The sequence below is a fragment of the Panthera uncia genome (assembly GCF_023721935.1).
Source record: "Panthera uncia isolate 11264 chromosome C1 unlocalized genomic scaffold, Puncia_PCG_1.0 HiC_scaffold_3, whole genome shotgun sequence".
NCBI lineage: Eukaryota > Metazoa > Chordata > Mammalia > Carnivora > Felidae > Panthera > Panthera uncia.
This window is the reverse complement of record NW_026057584.1, coordinates 53,051,934-53,069,301: the sequence shown is the minus strand read 5'-3', so window position 1 is coordinate 53,069,301 and position 17,368 is coordinate 53,051,934. Positions and strand designations below refer to the sequence as shown.

Below are 17,368 nucleotides of genomic sequence, written 5' to 3'. Positions count from 1 at the left end.
GAGAAATTGGAACCTTGTACACTGTTGGTGGGATTGTAAAATGATGCAATTGCTATGGAAAACAGTATGGTAGTTCCTCAAAAGTTTAAAAATAGAAGTACCATATGGTCCAATAATCCTACTTTGGGGGATATATCCAAAAGAATTGAAAACAGGGACTCAGAGATATTTGCATATCCATGTTCATGGTAGCACTATTCACAATACCTAAGAGTGGAAGCAACCCAAGTGTTTATCAGCAGGTGAGTGGATCAACAAGAGGTGATATATACATACAATGGAATATTATTCACCCTTAAAAAGGAGGGGGATCCTTTTTACATTTTTTCACATGCTACAGCATGATTGGACCTTAAAGACATTATGTCAAGTGAAATGAGCCAGTCACAAAAAGACAGATACCATATGGTTCCTTTTATATGAGGTATCTAAAATAATAAAATTTATAGAAAGCACACTGGTGGTTATCAGGGGTTGGGGTGGGGGAAATAGAAGTTGTTTAATGATTATAGAGTTTCAGATTTGCAAGGTGAAAAGGTTCCAAATATCTGTTTCACAATAATATGAATATACTTAACACTGTTGAACTGTAAATTTTAAAATGGTTAAGATGGTAATTTTTTTTTCAATAGCACTATGCAGTTTTATTAGCCAGTTAAGTACAGGAGCATCTGGTAAGATCAGGACAGAATTGGGATTTAAATGTGAACAGATGTAACATCTAACAGTTTGAAAGAAGCCACTATATACTCTTTTCACAAACATGTTTTTTTACAGAGCCAGTACTGTACTAGCCATTAACCCAGCCAAGTGTACTGAAATAGAAAAGATACAACAAGAAAAATAGCTACATGAGAAACACTTTAGGAGAAGAGTCTTTACCCGTTAGCCTCTAAAACAACAACATACAATCTAGATCTACCTATATAGTCCTACATTAGCTTCTAGAATATTTGTCAGGACGGCAAAAATGAAATGACACTGGCCAGTACAGTCTTTGGATATTTGGGAAAGGGAAGAGGAGAAAGTCAGTTCTCAGAACAAATTAGTCAGCTTCAGTTTCATCAGCAGGATCTTTGGAGTCTTTGTTCTTGCACACTTCACATTTCTTCATGTGCTTGCCCTTCTCTCGCAAATGCTCCAGTTTGGCAGCCATTTGTGCCTCTTGATCTGTTTATTGGCATCCATTTTGTGGGTCAGCTTTTCTTCTGCCATTTTACCAAAGTTGTTCTCTGCTGTTGCTTTCTGAAGCACTTTTTCATGTTCTCGTTCCTTGGTAAGCTGCTTCAAGACTTCGGCTTCTTGGGACTTGTGTTTTTCTTCTGCAGCTTCTAATTTCTTCTGAATTTCCTCCAGGGAAAGATCCTTATTTGAAGGGGAAAGGGGGAATTCTGGGACAGATTCATTTGACTGAGGGCTGAGAATCAGCTTAAAAGCCTGGCCTGAGGCATACTTCTCCAGTTCTTTCAAGGGGATATCAGAAGAAGCCATGGTGAATGGACTACAAGACTGGCAGTGCGTTCTACTCAATCTGCTGGTAAGGAAAACCCTGTTTGGTCTGAGCCACCTGGCCACACTCTCCAAGATGGTAAATTTTATGTTATGTAGTTTTAATCACAATTTTAAAAACTTTAAAAATACTATGTGGTTTTTCAACTCTGTGTAGATTTTGTGATATTAATTGAAGATACACCACCGTTTGTTTCGTAAATCATTTTGACCATAAAGACACTTTCAAAACGATCTCTTTCCTTCCTCCACTAGTAGGAAATATATGGTCTTATTTTTCCAAAGAGAAAATATAAACACAAACAAGTAAATCCCGTTCTCATCCATATGGTTCATTTCCAGACCGCTTTAGAAATTGACTTAACTAAATCAATCCCCAACTCTTCCTGACTCCAGTTCTTTTAAGCTTAACTTTGAAAGGATCCAGGGAAGGTGTATGAAAAGGTCAGAATCTATCTTCTGAGCCATAGTTCATTAGAAAATTTCTATCACTCTGTGTGTGCCCTTCCATTATAGGTACAGGACAGTTTCACAAGAATTGATTTGTGAAGGAAAGTGAAGAATAGAAAGAAATGCAAGTTGAAAGAAAGAAAATCACGTCAGATATTTAGAAACATTTAGAAGGCTTCTCTCAAGTATTCTATTTAACATGTTTTCTTGACCTTACTCAAGTTGCTTTTTCTTTATTCTACAGTTGAGGATAACTTTGTCTTTCCTTCGTTCCTTCCCTTCCTTTACTTCTTTTGTGCTTTATTTATCTTTCATTAATTCAGTAGGCATTTGGTGCCTATAATCATCTCATGAGTTTCTATTAGGTCTTTGGTTCTTCATGACATCCCTATGATGTAAGATAGTCTGTAGATGCAGTGCTACACCAAAGAGGGAGGGATGACCAATTATTTTACTGTCGGTAAACTTGAGTGCCTGTTGCCTATTAATTATCACATGTGCTCCAGTGATTGCCCTGTTCTGGAGTCTATACTCCTCAGTTTTCACAGGAAGCTCTTTGGGAACTATTTTATTAGATATTATAAAAGGTTAAGGAGTATGAAGCAGTAGGGAGAAGATGTATTTGTCGTCTACCGATAGTGTCTGATCTACCTGTGTGTATTTAGAACAAACAGAATCAATCTTTTTAGCTGTTAGGAATCAAGCATTCCTGTTAGGAATCAACATTTCTTGAATGGCCAGTGGTGCCATTATGGATATCACTATTTTATAGAATATTAAGATAGGAAAAATTTTTGAATACCTACTTTTGCTAGGCATGGTCCTTTTTTTTCCTTATAATGTTATGATGTATGCATAATTTATTACTCTCTTTTATAAAAATAAGAGAACTGAATTTGGGCAACTGGCTCAAGATCATCCAACCAGTTAATGAAAGACAAGAGATCCAAACCTAGGATAATCTATCTCCAAAGTGTCTCTAAGCTTTCTATCTTGATGATTGGCCACATTTAAAATACTTAATAGCTATAATTTTATTTCAAGAGGAATAATTTTATGTACTGTACGAATTTCACTTCAGGTATTTATAGAGTAGCACTTTTAACCCTTCTTTCTTGACACAAAGACATTTTCTCTTAATAAAGACATTTGCATGAAAATGAGCTAATCCATACTGTAGTGCTTTATCTGTTCAGTCCATGTTATAGGTTTATCAGTTCACATTTTCCATATTTCTTACTTGAAAGCATAAGCCTTGGTGTGCTGAAAGATGACAAAAAAGAATTAATGATCAAAACCTGAGGAGAAAGCTGGGGCCAAGAGTCCCTGGAAAAGAAAATGTGTTGAGTCAAGAGGAATGACATTGCAACAGTAAGGCTTTTTTACTGACAAACACAATGTCTGGGCATGTGCCTGTGGGGAAAGACATGTAAAAGGGACATTTTAAGAGTTTGTTAGTGTGCAACACTTAGCTCTTGAAAATTGTGTTTTATATCTTACGAAGAACTCATAAGTGTACTCACGTCTCATTAAGTATAATTTCTGCACAGTGAACAAGATGTAAATGCTTTTTATAGTTTTGTTGTTTAAATTATTTGTGTTTGGTTCTGATTTCTAAAGAATAATAATGCTTACTAGAGAATTATTTTGAAATGAGACAATCTAATCTACAAATTGTACTGGGTAACTTAAATTGTTATTAATATTAAATTTAATGATCAATGAAATAAACATCACATTTATTTTGTAGACTTTTAATTATTTTATGTTGGGAGTCAATAACCTTAGTTTTCAAACTAGAATACTGTTTTTTTTTAAGGTTTATTTTTGAGAGGGACAGAGAGAGAGAGAGAGAGCAAGCATGCATGAGAGTGGGGTAGGGGCAGAGAGAGAGGGAAACAGAGGATCTGTCTGCTGCACTGACAGCAGAGAGCCTGATGCAGGGCTCAAACTCACAAACTGGAGCATCATGACCTGAGCCAAAGTTCGACCCTTAACAGATGGAGCCACCCAGGCGCCCTCAGAACAATGCTTTTTAAAAAGGATCTTAACTGAGAGATCATTCACATACCGTACAATTGTGCCATTACAATGTGCAGTTCAAAGGGTTTTAGTACATTCACAAATGACTCCTACCATTACAACAGTAGATTTTAGAACATTTTCATGACCTCAAAAAGAAACCCTATTCACTTTAGTATTACCATCCCTACTTGTTTCTCTTTACTCCCTGCCCATCCCTAGGCACCCACTAATCTGCTTTTTAGCTCTATTGATTTGTTAATTCTGGATATTTTATATAAATGGAATAATTAACATTTAGTCTTCTGTTACTGGCTTCTTTTACTTAGCATAATGTGTTCAAGGTTTATTCATGCTGGAGCATGTATCAATAATCTATTAATTATTATGGTTGAATAATATTTCCATTGTATGGGTATACCATATTTTATTTATCCATTCATCAGTTGGACATGTGGGTTATTTCCACCTCTTGCCTGTTGTAAACAGTGTTGCTTAATTATTTGTGTACAACTATTTATTTGAATGCCTACTTTCAGTTCTTTTGGGTATATATAAGAAGTGGAATTAGTAGATCATATGGTAACTTATTTAAACTCTACATTTAAATGTTTGAGAAATTGCTATTGAAAAGTGGCTGCACCATTTTACATTCTTACCAGCAGTGTAGGAAAGTTCAGATTTTTTTCACGTTCTTGTCAACATTTGTTATTATCTGGCTTTTGATTCTAATGTCCTAGTAGGTACAAAGTGGTATGCCGTGGTTTTAATTTACATTTCTGTGATGACTAATGGTGTTGAATATCTTTTTATGTGGTTGGTGCCCACTTCGATATCTTCCTTGGAAAAACGTTCATTTAAATATTTCACCTCTTTTTAAAAAAATGGCTTATGTGTCTCTCTAGTACTGAGTTGTAAAAGTTCTTTGTATACTTTGGATACAAGTCTCTTATCAGGTATGTGATTTATTTTGTCTCCATTTTGTGGGTTGGCTTTTCACTTTCTCAGTGGTATCCTTGGAAGCACAAACATTTCTGATTTTGCTGAAATTCAGGTATCTATTTTTCTTTTGTCGCTTGTGCTTGTGATGTCATATCTGAGAATCTTTTTCAAATCCAAGGGAACATATCCTTTGCTTTTTTTGGAGTTTTATAGTTTTACAATTATGCCTTTGATCTATTTTGAGTTAATTTTTGTGTATCGTGGGGCAAAGGTCCAGCTTCAATCTTTTACACATAGCTCTTCAGTAATTCCACCTCCATCTGTTGAAATACTCCCTATTAAATGGTTTTGGCACCCTTGTCAAAAACTAAGTTGGCCATAGACATATGATTTTATTTCTTGACTCAGTTCTATTCCATTCATTTATATGTTTATACTTTCGTGAGTACCACACAGTTTTGATTACCAATGACTTGTAGCAAGTTTAAAATCAGGAAATATAAGTACTCCTACTTTGTTACTCTTTTTCAAGATTGTTTTGTCTATTCTGGGTCCTATGTAATTACATATAAATTTTACAATCAGCCTGTGAATTTCTACAAATAAGTCAGATGGAATTTCTCATAGGCATTCTGTTGAATCTGTAGATCAGTTTGAGGAGTATTGCCATATTAAGTCTTCCAACCCACGCTCATGGATGTTTTTTCCATTTGCTTAGATTTTCCTTAATTTCCTTCAACAGTGTTTTGTAAATTTCAAAGTATGAGTTTTGCACTTTTTTTTTAAATTAATGTTTATTTTTGAGAGAGAGAGCATGAGTGGGGGAAGGGCATAGAAAGAGGGAGATACAGGATCTGAAGCAGGCTCCAGACTCTGAGCTGTCAGCAGAGAGCCCTACATGGGGCTCGAACTCACTAATGGTGAGATCATGACCTGAGCTGAAGTTAGATGCTTAAATGACTGAGCCACCCAGGTGCCCTATGAGTTTTGCACTTCTTTTGTTGAGTTTGTTCCTAAGTGTTTTATTCATTTTGATGCTATTGTAAAAATTATGTTTTTCTTATTTTTGTATTGAGATTATTCATTGCTGGTTCATAGAAATACTATTGATTTTTGTATATTGTCCTTATATTCTGAAAACTTGCTGAATTAATTTTTTTTTTTTTTAGTTTTAATAATTTTTTAGTGTATTCTCTAGGATTTCTTTTATACAGTATCATGGCACCTGTGTTTGGACATAGTTTTTATTTATTTATTATTTTTAAATTTATTTTTAATGTTTATTTTTGAGATAGAGAAACAGAGTGTGAGTTGGGAAGGGGAAGAGAGAGAGGGAGACACAGAATCTGAAGTAAGCTCCAGGCTCTGAGCTGTCAGCACAGAGCCCGATGCCGGGCTCAAACTCACGAACTGCAAGATCATGACCTGAGCTGAAGTCCAATGCTTAATGGACTGAGCCCCCCGGGCGCCCTTCTTTGGATATAGTTTTACTTCTTCTTTTCCAATCTGGATGTATTCTGTTTCTTGCCTATATTGTCCTAATTTGAACCTCCAGTAGAATGTTGAACAAAAGTGCTGAAAAAAGCATTTTTGTCTTGTTCCTGATCTTAGGGGTAGGGCATCTAGTCTTTCACCATTATGTATGGTGTTAGCTATAATGTTTTTTGACGGTGGCCTTTACCAGGTTGAGGAAGTTTCCTCGTATTCCTTCATTGTCATGTGGCTTTATTATGAAAAGTTACTGGATTTTGTCAAATGCTTTTCTGGTGTTTATCGAGATAATTGTGTGATTTTAATTTTTCATTCTATTGATATGATGCATTAAATTAATTGATTTTCAGATGTTAAACTAACCTGGCATTCCTGGAGTAAATCCCACTTGGTCATGGAGTATCATTTTTTAAAAAATATGTTACTGGATTCAATTTGCTAGTATTTTGTTGAGGATATTTGCATCTGTATTTTTAAGAAATATTGGTCCATAGTTTTTTTGTTTTTTGTTTTTTTCCTTGTGATGTCTTTGTTTGGTTTTGGCATCAGGATAATACAAGGTAATGAGTTGGGAAGTGTTTAATCCTCTTATATTTTTTGGAAAAGTTTGTGTAGAGCTGTTATTAATTCTTTGGTATAATTCACTAGTGAAGCCATCTGGGCTTGGATTTCCTTTTTGGGTAGGTTTTGGTTAATAATTCATTCCCTTCACTTGTTGTAGATATTTTGAGATTGTTTTTTCTTGAATCAATTCAATAGTTTGTGTCTTCCAAAGAGTTTATTTCATCAAAATTATCTAATTTATTAGTGTACAGTTGCTCATAGTATTCCTTTGTAATACTTTTTTTCCCCCTCTAAGTTCGGTAGTAATATCCTCTCTTTTATTTCTGATTCTAGTATTTTAAGTTTCTCTATTTTTTCTTGGTTAATCTATCCATAGGTTTGTCAAACTTGTTGACCTTTATAAAGAACCAGGTTTTTTTAAATTGATTTTTCACTATTGTTTTTGCATTCTCTATTTCATTAATTCCTGTTATACTTTTTATTAATAAAATAATTCTTATTATTTTCTTCCTTTAGATTTAATTTGCTCTTCTTTTTCTAGTGTTTTAAGGTGGAAGCTTAGCTTTACTATTTGAGATCTTTCTTTCTACATATAAGCGTTTGCAGATATAAGTTTCCCATTAAGTACTGCTTTAGATACATCTATCATTTGTATGTTGTGTCTTTATTTTCATTCATCTCAAAATATTTTCTGGTTCCTTATTTGACTTCTTCATTGAACCATTGATTATTCAGGAGTGTGTTGTTCAATTTTCACATGTTTGAGGATTTTTCTAATCTTTTTCTATTATTCTACTTTCATCCCATTTTGATTGGAAAATCTACTTTGTATTATTTCTGTCCTTTTAAGTTTTTGAGGTGTGTTTTATGGGCTAGCATGTGATCTATCTTAAAGAATCTTCCTTATGCACTTGAGAAGAATGTATATTCTGTCATTGTTGGGTGAAATATTACATAGGTATCTGTTAAGTCTGGTTGATTTATAGTGTTGTTCTAGTCTTCTATTTCCTTGTTAATCTTCTGCATAGCTGTTCTATCCATTATTAAAAGTTGAGTATTGAAGTCTCCACCTATTATTGAATTGTCTCTTTTTCCTTTCATATCCATCTAATAGCTCTTTTATAATCTCACTTTTTAAAGGCACTCAAATACCACAGGCCAAGATCATTGTGCCTCTGGTGCTCAATGGGAAAATGGTGCAAGGTGAAAGGTCTCCACTGACAAGGTCTGAAGGTTTCAACAGATATGAACTTATTTTGTCAAGATTATTTACTCTGAAACCTCTGGATTTCTAGTGATCTAATTTCCAATGATTGAGGATGGAGGGTAAATTCTCACTGCAAGAAGAGGAGAAAGAGATTTTTTAGCTTATCAAATTCTAAAAACAAAGAGAAATTCAACTTATGAAGTGGGTGATAAAGAGGGACTGATTTCTTCCTTTGGTATTATGTGTGGAAGCAACAAAACAAGAAAGGAATAAGAAATAATGATAGAAAAATGTAGTTTACTCTTGGGGGAGGAGACTGACTTATTCTCTCAGAAACCGTATTTGCTACCATTAAACCCACTTACCTTCTAGTCACTATTGTGGAACTTAGATTCTCAAGAGGTATGAGGATGAAAACATCCCTAGTCAAAAGACACTATTTCTAAACAGGGCTTTTATCCTGAGTCTTTTTCCACTTTTCTTCCCACGAGTTAAATATTGATACCTCTTTTATGACCATCCCTTAAAATTACCATAAGACCCAGGTCTGGACATCCAGATGAGGTCCTTTCTTTCCCTGGGGTAGTAACCTTGTTCCCTTGGCTAGGTATAGTCAGAGGTGTCCCAAAACAAAAGGCTGGATCCCCAGATGTTTGCCAAAGAGAAGAAAAAATGCAGGATGTAATGTCATATTTCTATGATCCTTTAATTTCATCCATAAAATGTTCCATTTGTTTATACTGGGGAAGAGAGAGTTCAAGGCATCATTTCATAATGGCCTTGTACCTGGATACATAACATACCCTTAACCTTTGCTGGAGGCATCTGAAGTGAGAGTGTTGCCGATGATTGCTTTTTCACTAATGCTGACAAAGGGTCTTGTGGAAATATACTGCAGATCTTATGAATTTATTTTTAATATATTGGTGTTTAATAATATAACTATAACCAATGAGTAATAATGCTTAACAGACTTTCACTTCTTAGTCATAAACAATTTTTAAGCTAAAATAAAAGAGTCTAATGAGAGTAGAATATATGACAAGTTAAGTTTTGATTAGAAGTTACTGTGAAGTAAAGACCTAACTAATGAAGCCCTACTTAGGGTGAGCCAGTCAGAGAAGGACACTACATGGGAGTATCTGGCTTACCAGAGGCATTAAGAGGGATTTCAGTGCTGAGGATTCTTCACAGAGTAACAGAATATAGAGTAGATGATGTTTGGAGGGGGCCAAAGAAAACTTTTCTATTTCATAAATTTGCCTACAGCTAACTCTGCCCTGTTGACATTAAACTGGGCTTCACCAATTTCTGGATCTTAAAAACATATAAAAGTAAAAATGTTATGTATTACCTAATTAATTTTTAAATAACACCATTTGTTATTTTGGGACACTGTCTCAGATTGCATCAACCCATGACAGCAAGTAATGGTGGACATTTATCACTTTTAATGATTCAAATGAGTACTCCATGTACTTCCTATACTGTTCCCCAGAGTTACTGAAAATAAATCTTTGGGAATGCAGCAATTCTATAGAACGCTTATTTTGAGTTTTTTGTAGGGCTTCCTGGTTTACAACATACACCTTTAGAAACTTAGCAATCTTGATAGACAGTTTTAACGCCCCAAATGAAGCAATAATTCTAAGAGGAAGTGTTCTTTTGGGGACTCTGACTACACTCAGAGTTACCAGAGAGGCGCTATTGATCTGGGAGGTGAAAAAAATAACAAAAGCTGTGTTCCCAAAGCTCCAAACTCTTGTTAGAACAGATTGTCCCGGGGCACCTGGGTGGCTCAGTCGGTTAAGTGTCCGACTTCAGCTCAGGTCATGGTCTCACGGTTCATGAGTTTGAGTCCTGCATTGGGTTCTGCTTCAAATCCTGTATTCCTCTCTCTGCCCCTCTACTGCTCTCTCTTTCTCTCAAACACAAATAAAACATAAAAAAAAATTAACCTTCTTGTTAAAAAATAACAGGTTGTCCATATCTAGAGTCCCCATGGAATGAAAGACCAGGCCTCTGGGCATTGTCTCCAGAGTCCTAACCTACGTTAAGACTGAAAGAGTTAAAGATTATCACAGGGAGGTACCTGGGTGGCTCAGTATGTTAAGCATCTAACTTCAGCTCAGGTTATGATCTCAAGGTTTGTGGGTTTGGGCCTGCATTAGGCTCTGCACTGACAGTAAGTGGAGGCCCTGCTTGAGATTCTCTCTCTCTCTCTCTCTCTCTCTCTCTCTCTCTCTCCCCCTCTCTCTCTGCCTCTCACCACTTACAATTTTCTCTCTCTCTGTCTCTCAAAATAAATAAGTGAACTTAAAAAAATTCTTAAAAGATTATCACAGGAAGTATATATGGATATGTAATATTTGTGTGTGTGTGTGTGTGTGTGTGTGTGTGTGTGTGTGTGTTGGAAGGAAGAGGCAGGGAGGAAAGAAAGATGGGAGCCAATTCCAGATCTTGCATGACCTTAAAGCTTGAAACTTCATTTAGCAAGTTAAAACCAAATCCTCAATCTCAAAATCTCAAATGCCCTTTGAGTCACTTAGGACTTTGCTTAGAGCATTAAGAATTAGACAAAGGAAATTCTCAACCACTGCACCTGCTCATACTTCATTCTTGTTTCATCATATCCAAGATCTGAAGGATTATTTTTATGCTAGTTTAAGGTCTAGGATAGGTTTAGACCTGAGCTTCCTTCCATCTTCCCTTCCCAGACTTCTTTCACCCCATTTTCCCTTCTTGGGTCTCTCTTGATGTTATTCTTCCAGGGGTAGTAAAGACAGAACTGATCGCTCTGGTTTGATTTATAATCCTTTTGTTTTTCCCTGTCCTTGAGAATCAAATCAAGAGAATGAACTTTGATTCCCTTTAAAAATCATTACGTCTCTCCTCTCTCAACTCTCTCTTCCCTCCTAACCTTTCCCCACAATGATGGTAATGTTAATACTGGAGAATCCCATTTCAGCACTGATCTAGAGAAGGTCTTGTTCTTCTTGAACTTGGATGAAATCAAGGGAGGCCTCTGCAAGATCATATCTCTATTGCCATAGAGACTGAGAGGAGACAGTTTCAAATATTAACAAAACGTCAGTTTGGGGATGGTATATTTTTTCCATTATGATCTTAGGAAATCATAACATTCTTATGCTTTACAGATGAGAAAATTGAGTCTCAGCCAGGTTAAGAAACCTGCCTGAAGTGTCAGAATGGCACAACTCAGCCTTCTTGACTAGACTAGTTTTCTTTCTACCATGCCATGACTACTACTTAATAGTTTATTATTTTATGTTTTATTTATTTTTATAAAAGGTTGTGGCCAAGGGAATTTCCCCACCATAATGTATGAAGTTAGTCTGATTCAGATTAGAAGAATGAAGTCTTGAAAACATTTCCCAATAGAAAAAGAAGAGAGAGGCAGAAAGAAAAAAAAAATAGATTATGTATTATATATCAAGGACTATTTACAATAAAGAGTCTATAGATACCACATGGTTGTTTTATTAAATATAGAGCCAATTTAAAGATTTACAGGGGCTCACTGAAAGAAAATGTGTCATTGGATTAGAAAAGAGCATTCACATGAATACAGGATTGTGTGTGTGTGCGTGTGTGTGTGTTCAGTTTCTTTTGATCTTATTTTGGTTTGTCAAATACAGTAAATGAACAACTTCTGATAAATGACTTGCATGGAGTAGGGTGTAACAAATGATGATGATGATGAAAAATGTCCTTAGTAAGATGTACTTAGGAACACTGCATATATATATTTGCCTCTCTTCTTCTTTCCCATAGCCCACTTCCCTCCTTTACCCTGAATTGCTATCGAGAGGGGCAGAACCAATATATATTTCTACTTATTGTATATATGTGTACCACTTTCTTTACTGTCTTGGCAACACTGGGTACTATCAATTCCTTTATAAAATTTTGCTACTCTAAAATGGTAAAATTAAATCTTATTTTAATCTACAGCTTCCTGATTACTAATAAGGTTGAGTCTATTTTCTAATAATAGTAATAATAACCAACATTTATTGAGTGCATATACCATGACAATTATTTGATAATCCCTTACGTGTATTGTCTCCTTTATTCCTGATAGTATCCCTGTGAGTTAGAATATCTGATATTTACATTGCAGATGAAAAGGTATAGAAGGATCAGTGACTTGTCCAAAGCCAAACAGCTAGTAAGTGGTCACCTAGATTTGACTTTAAATGACCTGAGTCTAGAGCCTAATGCTCGTAAGAATTTTAAGTTATCTTCTTTTAAAAAGTTTATTTATTTTGAGAAAGAGAGAGAGAAAATACCAAGCAGGCTCTGTACTGTCAGTGAAGATATGGAGTTTGAGTACACAAACCTTGAGATCATGCCCTGAGCTGAAATCAAGAGTTGGACACTTAACTGATTGAGCCACCTAGGTGCCCTATGTATTAACTTTTTTCCATATGTTTATTGTCCATGTGGATTTCCTTTTATGTGAATGATCTATTTTTTGTATCCTTTGTCCTTTGTTTTATTTACATAGCCACTTGATGATGAAACGTTATTACCTAAAGTGTAGTGATTTTTTTTTTTTTAATTTTGTTTCCAATGCTTGGACCTGTAGCAGATCAAAAGACCAACTCATAGTAGATCAACAGGAAATGACTTTAATAATTTTTAAAAATTCTCAGACTTATAAAATTATGTTGCAAACCATTAGAGATTATTTTATGTTTTGTTTTGATAATGGAGAAATTTCTGGGTCTTCATTTTCAGCCCCCAAATAGTAATTAAAAATGTTTATTATATTTTAAAGTGGATATTTAGTGGTTAGACCTACTTAAGACATTCTTAAATTAAGCACTTAAAAAACCCAACTCATTATTTTTTCCCAAGAAGATGTACTTGCCAAGAATATTTTAACCTATGAGTATATTACACAATTTTAATTGGCAGAAAACATTTGTACCAAGTTAAAAATTGCTTGAGAGAGGCTTCCAACAAAATTGTCAATCTGAGATGTTGACTTCCTTTTTCCCTGTTGAAACAGTGAAGGTCACAAGTTCCAGTTAGTATGTTTTGGTTAGTTTTACAAAAATGAATACTACAGGCCAACTTCTGCTCTTTCTCTTCATTTTTTCTGGATTCCTTTGTTCATTGGTTAATAGAGTTTTTGCCTTTCAGTTAAGTTCTTTATTAAATTGTTTTCTAAAGGAATACAGAAAAGTTACCTGCTTGACTTCAGCAATGTAAACCAGCCAAAATAAACACGCACACACATACACACTCTCTCACTCACTGAGACACAAACAGCCCTGTGTTTGAAACCAAATGAATATTTCAAATGTTGTCCTCAGTTGTTTGAGTCTAAAATTGTATGGCAACTGAAACTATGCTATTAAAACAGGAAGTAGAATGAAACCACTGCTCAAATATTGGATAACCTTGGACATTTCTTTGGAAATGCTTAGTTCACATCATTGCTATTTTGTTTGTGGAGTGCCTGCCCTGAATACAGGTGAGGGACTATGAAGGATTTGCTTGGATGGTATGGTCAACAGTGGATGTTGGTCTAGACTAATAATGGATCTCCTTCCCATTCATTAGAATGGCTACACAGACAGAATCCCCTGGATTTAGGCCACCCCCTCCCTCCTATCTAATCCAGCTTAGGATCTTCTCACCTCATGTCTTTCTTTTTTTTCTCAAAGTCATCTCATCCATTGCTCATTCTCTCACTATCTTTCAATGTAGATTCTATGGAAGCAAGAGAGAGAAGGTTGAAGAGAAGCAGGAGGAGAGTAAGCCTATAAGCCACTGAGGCAGCTACTGTTTCCTTTCTTACCCTTGTTCTCTCTCAGCCCTAGGACTGGTCTTGGGATTTTAGAATATTTCCCTTCATTTCTCAAAAACTATCCCTTTCTCCTTTCAGTTTCCTACCAAGAGACTATGCCCCATATGTTCTTATGAACTGAACTGCTTTAGGATTCTTCTGAACACAAGGCATATTTTACTACATAACCCTGCTCTGATCACCTGTGTCCTCTTTATTTTGTACTAGCATTGAAGCAGAAAAAGACGAAGAAAACAAGCTAGGTATGTAGCAGTCTTTTAAGCCACATTTTTATTTATTCCTTTATTATTTGTTAGCTTTATTGCACTATCACTGACATAAAATTTAACGGTATTTAAAGTGTACATCATGGTGATTTGATATACATATGCATTATGTAAGTCACATTTTATCTTTAAATCCCATTTTATCTTTAACTATTAAAAATAAAACTGTGAGAAAACCCACAAAGATAGTTTTATGCTTGCTTTAAGACCAAGAAAAAAGGGTAAATTCTGTGAGATTACCATGTTTCTCACTTGGCCAGAGAAAAGCCCTAGGCAGAAGCAAAAGATATAATACTAAAAGTAGAATTAGCCTGGCTAATTCTCAAGACTTTTAGGAGATAAGGAAGGGGGTGACAGGGTTCTGCCCAAGATGGTGGCCTTATTTATTTTCGCTCTCAGGAGCCCTTGACTCCAATTCCTAAGAACCCCATCAAGCCATATTCTGTTGGAGCCCCTCCCCAGGCCATGAGAACTGCATCAGAAACTTGAATTTGGGAGTGTGAGGAGGTGTTAGGGAATAAACAGATAGAACCACAGCTGAGTTTACTGTGTGGGTGTGTTTTGTTTGGCCAATATGGTCTGCCTGCCGTCCATCCTTCCTCCCTTCCTCCTTCCCTCCTTTCTTTCCTTCTTTCTTCCTTCCTTCTCTCCTTCCTTCCTTTAATTTGAAAGCTGTGATGTCTTCAGTTTACCACTGGCCCCACCACTGCCTGTTAGTAAATATACAAGAGTTTCAGTTTTTTATCTGGGCTGCCCAATCTTGAAGACATTTATGATCCTGATTATAATCCCATAGGTGAAAATGGAGTATGGGGAGATGTGTTTTTACTTCTTCCCAGGGCTTTGGTAGGGTGAGGCCTTTTATGGCTAGACCTTAGGGGAAAGAAGAACAGGCTTCTCTGAAGCTCTGTAAGTGTTTTTATGTTTTGTTTTTAAGATTTTTTTAATTTCACTTCTAAAGTAAGCCTTATACATTGTACTCTCCAACATTGTTTACCTTCTTTAATACACAAGCCTTCATTTTGCTCTGTACTGACAGTGTCCATGCTGAAATGCTGAATGCAGTTCCCTACAGAAATGTGTATATATCTATATCTATATCTGTATCTATGTATATGTATACGTATATATACATATGTGTACATACATGTATATATACATATATGTACATATATATCTGTACATATGCATACATATGTATATATACACATATATTGTTCTTTTGAAAAATCAATAGCAACAAAAATAGAGCCAGTTTTGACACATACCCACACCCACATATCCCTGATCTTTGTGATTTTTTGTTCAGAAAAAATAGTTCAGGTTTTCAGTTGAGAATTCATTTGTTGAAAGCTGTAGTTTTAAATTTAATTATTCATGTATTAGTCAATGAAAAGGCAGCATTTATTTAGTAGGATTTCAAATATATACCTTTTTTCTTAATGCATTCACTGTAATTTTTGATATAATGAAAAAGAAAAGTATTACTGTAAACAATTTCAGACCTTGACCTCATTCTTACTATAATTGGCAATGTAATCTATTTTCTCTTTGCTGTTAGCTTTTATCAGGAGTTTCTGTGCATAGTGCAACTATTTGGCCGTAAAGAATTAAAAACTGAAAGAAAAACAAAAAGAGTATAGAAAGGTCCATCCAAGAAGAGGAATCTTTCTTTTTCTTGGTAATTTTCCTACAGAATCAACCAACCAGTGAGCTTTCTTAATTTCATTTCCAGGGAGGGGTGAGAAAGTGCTAGACACAGACTAAAGAAAACTATCTGATAAAAATAAATTAACAAATTTAGTAGTTGGGGTGAAAATGAAATTTAATAAAAACAATAGAGTGCCTTTTGCTATAGCTGTGAATGATATTCTATAAAAATCAGTAAGAACAGAAAAGTGGTTAAGATGGTAAATATCATGTTATGTGTATTTTAAAAAAAAATTTTTTTTTTAACGTTTATTTATTTTTGAGACAGAGAGAGACAGAGCATGAACAGGGGAAGGGCAGAGAGAGAGAGGGAGACACAGAATCAGAAGCAGGCTCCAGGCTCTGAGCCATCAGCCCAGAGCCCGACGCGGGGCTCGAACTCACGGACCGTGAGATCGTGACCCAAGCTGAAGTTGGACACTTAACCGACTGAGCCACCCAGGCGCCCCTGTTATGTGTATTTTATTGCAATAAAAACTGGAAGGAAAAAGAAATCAGAAATGAGAAAAGTTATGAATTGTGATTTGACAGGAGAACTTCAGTTTCTGAAGATCACAATGTCAACATGAGAATGCCCATTCAAATAAAGCTAACTGGCACGTGTTTAAAATCTTCCATGTCAACTACAGTTAAGTTTGGATATTTTTCCCATTTAAACTATGATCATAGTTTAATCCATAGAGTAGGAACAGCAAAGCAAAGGAAAAGAAAGCTTGTAGCAGAGGGTATTCTTGGAAATTGATGCCTTTCACTAGTATCCTGTGCACTTTGAAAGCAAATAATTTAATTGGATGAAAATCAGTTAAGCATCCATTAAGGAGCTGTTTGAGAACATTGTATCATTAAGTAATAGTTGCTGATTTTTCTTAACTGCAAGTAGGAAATGTGAAGAAAACATTGGAGTAAAGGAGACCTTTTGGAATAACAGTTTACCTATAAAACCTGCTCTATAGTTGTTACAATTCTATCTCGCTCATTTGTTGTACTTTTTAGGATTTCATTGGTGCTCATCAGTAGGGAGAAGAAACTAAGACTAGAAGAAACCTAGACAGGAAAAACAGGTCTCTCTGCTGGTTGATGGATCTTAAACTACTTTTGGTCTATGGATTCTTTGAAAGTTTGATGAAACTTCATTTGCATATACCCCAAACTATCAATATACAGAATTAACGTTGAGGGTTCATGGATTGTCTGAAACTTACTCATGAGTCATCTGGAGTTCTGTGGATCAAGAGAGAAGAATCTGCTCTAAGATTTGCCTTCAAGTTGGGTAGTTAGCAGTCCGATGCCCTGACTAGACTTTGTCTCATCGGTGGTCTAATTTGGAAGATGGTAGATAGCAGTAGAAGGATTTAGGCAGTGCTC

The 17,368-nt window shown here is 35.5% G+C and overlaps 1 pseudogene; it reads right to left on the bottom strand.

The window, feature by feature from the left end:
* Nucleotides 1–872: 872 nt before the first annotated feature.
* On the bottom strand, nucleotides 873–1,503 carry LOC125910913 (stathmin-like; annotated as a pseudogene).
* Between the last annotated feature and the right edge of the window lie 15,865 nt (nucleotides 1,504–17,368).